Below are 5,000 nucleotides of genomic sequence, written 5' to 3'. Positions count from 1 at the left end.
TTACACCAAGACCACCGAAAGATAGATCTATTTTCGGTGGCCTTGATTATACGGTGTAGCGGCTGTACAGAAAACTCGATTATGCCGAAGAAACTTCGGCGCATTTTTACTAGTTTATATAATGATGAAATCCGCAACGCTAAAGGTCAAAGCAGTCATTTTACGAAATTCCCTTTACGGTTCAAGTTTTTCGAGTAGCCTACTTTAGTAGGACGCTCGAATTATCGTTTTTTATGGGTTCGCTGACAGATGATTGATGTTACGACCTTTAATAATCAGATTTTTATTCGATACCGCTGACGATAGAATAACCACAACCAAGGTCTAGAGATTATACCACAACTACCTGTGAGTGTTCCTTGTGTCCTCTACTTCGTCTGGAGAGAAACATGCGCAAGTGATTCTGACACGTCTCAGAAAAGGCGATTCTCGTCTAGCACGCAGACGGATTTCGTGCGATTGGAGCTTCAGAAGTTCAAGCGAAAATGCAATGCATTACTACCCTAATACTATTCTTGCATTTTGATTCTTTTTTTATCTATTTATCAATTTATTAATTTATTTTTTCCTTTTTTTGTTAGGTGGGATCTCTTCTTTCTGTATTTCACTCTACTTCCTCTTAATTCTTCCCTAATGAACACCATATTCTTTGGAAGGTTTAATTTCAAGTCAATGGCCCCTTTGGTGGACTTGTTCCATGTAAATAAGTTTCACCAACTGAATAATAGTAATAATAATAATAATAATAATAATAATAATAATAATAATAATAATAATAATAATAATAATAATATTAGCCCTGCTCCTGAATCCTCTGAATGTAAAGTTTACGTAAGAACGTTTAACCATTTATTGTGTGAATGTCCAAAGTATAATCAGCAGCGACCATCAAGTTTTAGGAATGAACCCATCAGAGAAATTTTGTCAGAAGCTTCAATATTTGCAATTAATCCATTTATAATGCTTTGAAAAATTGTAGCTTAATTGACAAAATATAAAGTAAATAAATAAATAAATAAACGTAAGTCAAAACAGACCCTTGGGGCCACCCCTGTGAGGGCTGATAATCAGCTCAGTGGTCTAGTAAAACTATTGTAATAATAATAATAATAATAATAATAATAATAATAATAATAATAATAATAATAATAATAATAATAATAATTTTTCATTACCCCTTCCTCGTACTCATGTACTGTGTAAAAATGCATAAATATGTTTATCAACAGTAAATATATGTGATTAAAGTCGTGGGCACATTGTTGATATACAGGAGCTACAAAACTGCAGATTTCCTGGCGAGGATGGGATCTACAGTACGCTCACCAGAGACTAAGGTCCAGAGAATGTGTTTTCTCTGGACCTTGCCAGAGACATATTAATATCTAACAAAGAACACTGAAGAAGTGGTTCATTTTTAGAACGGGGCTAAGGAAGAGTGAATCATACAAGACTGATAGACAGATATTTGAGGAGGGTCATAAATGAAAAGTTTATTACAGAATATGAAAGAAGGCTTCCTGAAAGGAGTCACTGGCGATCCGGGGCAGGTGCGTTACCATGATTTCTGAATTGCCAGAAGAGTCTGCCAAGTAAAATTATAGATGAGACATTTCTTGACATTTCTTGAATATGCAAAGTGAAAAAAAATCTGTTTAAAAAAATCGTTTTCCTGGGGAACCAACTTTGCTATGAATCTTGAAATGGAATCGTAAATTGTTTGGATACTTTATTAGTACCAAGAAGCAAAAAATATAGTATTTTAGCTGAGTGAAGTGAATCAAGATGACAGGTAGCTTCGAAACGGTTGTAGGTAGGTGGTTCCATTAACACCTTTTGCCGTATACATCAAAGTTGGAAGTTTTTACGCCGTAGACATTTAGACACTCATAACTGATCACTAATAAAATTATAAAAAACGAAGAAAGAAATCTTATGAAAGAAAACAAAAATAGAAGTTCAACAAGCTAATCAGTGTCTTTGGCGGACTTAATGTATGTCAGTTTGTGTTTATATTTTCCTAAGCGTTTTTCCTCACAGTTTTTTTTAATTGATTTCTTTTATTAGTTTCTTTAATGCTATTATATGCAGGCGTGATGATCTGAAGTTAGCGGATGATATAATTGTAGTGATGAGCAGAAAATCTTGATTAGATGGTTAGGTAAAATGTAAGACCTGTTCATGCAAAGGAATATACAAATTGAGTCAAAGATATGTATCAACAGTTATGCGTTACATGCGGCGATAAGAAATCGTTGCATCGTACTTTTTTACTTATCTTTTTTTAAATATAGAGGAGACTATTTCTTAGAATTCTTACGTTGCTTCTTGAGCCAAGAATCTAACATATGCACAAGTGCAAACTTATACCCAGTTGTATCATATGGCAAAGAATATTAACAGCTAAGCTGCAACGCAAAATTGAAACACGTAACAGCATTTGCGTATTTAATGGTGAAAGACTATTTCTTTATTAATTCAGCTCACAGATGAAGTTTGGTCCGCACTTCCAAACTGGCTATATTGGGGGAGAAAGGCCCCTAGGTCATCGAAGGCGCATAGTTGAACCGACGTTTCCCATAGAACTTTGGAGTAACCAGCAAATGGCTTGTGACAACAATAATGATGCCTCGAACGAACAGCGGAGTTGGGGGGGCGGGTGGCGGGGGCTTTCATAACGTAATAGCTTTGAAATCTCTTTTGTCGAAGGAACAGATTTTATAAGGATAAGAAGAAGAAATATATACTGTATATTTCTATATACATACATATGTATATATATATATGTATTTATACATTTATATATATATATATATATATATATATGTATTTATATAGTATATATATATACATATGTATGTGTTTGTATGTATATGTATGGTTATGATAGCAGGAAGATAGAGGATTCTTAAGTACGAGTTAAGATGAAACTGGAAAACGTAAAATGGACTGACCCATTGCTAATGAGAACTTACAGGTCACAGTGGGAAAAGAGAGGAAGGTTTTACATCCCTAATGAATCATGAGGAGAAGAGCAGTTGCAAGAGGGTAACTGGAAGAAAAATGGAAAAGAAGAGGAATAGACACAGCCAAAGAATATCTTGTAAGAGAGACTAAAAAGAAATGAGAAAGAGAGAGAAACAATATGATAGCAAAATCGAGGCTAACCACATATCTATTCCAACAAGATTACTAATGTATTACAGAACTGTAAAATAATTGACAAAATGCACCTGACTGTAGACGAATCCCAGGCACGCCATTACGAACCAAAGACGTTAATATCAAATAACACTTTCGGTGACTCCGTAAGTTATTTGAAATTTGAAATTCTTAATTGGGTGCATCTGATACAACTGCTTGATGTAGGATCTCTTTAGAGTGATGGAGGATATTGGGTAGAGGAGGTTATTTAAATGAGAATGCAGGGGGAAACCTTGTATATTGTTACTCACGGGACGTTTTTAAGCCGCGATTGATTGCTTATGCAAATCCTCCCAGACAGGAATATCCCCATAAATAAAAGCTCAATCAACTGCAAATATCACTCTATGGGAATAGAGATTTGCATGAAAGTTTTATGCGTTCCCAGAATTTCTCCGACGTGTTCACTTAAGTCGAGGATAAGAAGGTAATTGAAGTTTTTTTTTTCCAGATATCAAGGTGCTTTGTTTACATGGGCGTGAGTGTAAGTTTGTGTATACATATTCTTGTACATGCTTTCTAATGGGCAGCCATTTTCACAGAATTAAATACAGAAAGAGAAAATTTTTTTGTGCACTCATATCCGTTACTATCGAAAGCTGGTTCTTAAGCAAATTTTATTTTCGGATCAGTATGCTGATGTAAACTAAGAACAGATTCTTGATAGTCTCCGCGGAATTTTAAGCATAATTAACGTGAATACTAATTCGTCATAATAGTCAACATATGCAAGTTTTTCGTCTCTTACTTACTACCGGTTTCCACTGGGTTTTTTGAAAATCAGACGTGGTAGGCTGGAAAATTGATTTGGTCTGGGTCGATGTTGAAGACCTCATGAGCGCGCGCAGTCTATGTACAAATATATATATATATATATATATATATATATATATATATATATATATATATATATATATATATATATATATATATATATATATATATATATATATATATATATATATATATATATATATATATATAATATATATATGTATACATATATATATATATATACACATACACACACGCACAACAGACAGGGAGACAATAAATCTTAAAAATTTTTCGGTGTTTTCGCAATTGTTATTCAAGGCAATAATAACTGAAAACAACACAGTTTCTTCCACAGTCATACATACATACATACACACACACACACACACACACAATAATTTTCGCATCTTTGAAGTAACTACTTGTATATTTACGAAAAGCTATGTAAAGCATGATATCATGCCCTTATTGAGCAATAGGTTAATAATGAAAGCAAGGGAAAATAATAAAATAATTTGCTTTTAGCCCTCAAGCCTGTGCAGGACTGCTTCTTGAATGCTATTGTATTATGAGAAATAGGGAAATCGGTCCTTGAAGTAAGAAAGACAGAAAAAAAGCCCATTAAATAAAGACAGAAAATTTGACAGACATTTATATTCCAGCACAGGTTTTTAAATCGGAAAGCTATCAATGGAAAAGTGAGGATTTGAATTTTTTTTCATTTAGAGCACGTGATCATTGTTCCAGTATGATGGACTGACCATGTGCAAGCCATTCTGTCACTCTGATTCTGAGACTGTGGTAACCACAACCTCAGTTCTTTCCCAGATGTTTAAACGGCTTTAACCAAACATCTGAATTCTCACACGGATGCGTGAAACATTCAGGGCCAAAACAGGGGATCATTTGAAGAAATGGTCTTTCCTGCTGTAATGCAAATCAGATAAATGATCAAAATATAGCTTCTTCACTAAAGGAGAAGTTGTGTAAATCTATCGATATTTTATTCGGGAAAATGC

The sequence above is a fragment of the Macrobrachium rosenbergii genome, chromosome 12, assembly GCF_040412425.1.
Source record: "Macrobrachium rosenbergii isolate ZJJX-2024 chromosome 12, ASM4041242v1, whole genome shotgun sequence".
NCBI classification, from domain to species: Eukaryota; Metazoa; Arthropoda; class Malacostraca; order Decapoda; family Palaemonidae; genus Macrobrachium; species Macrobrachium rosenbergii.
The sequence above is the reverse complement of the archived record's forward strand: the minus strand, read 5'-3'. Positions refer to the sequence as shown.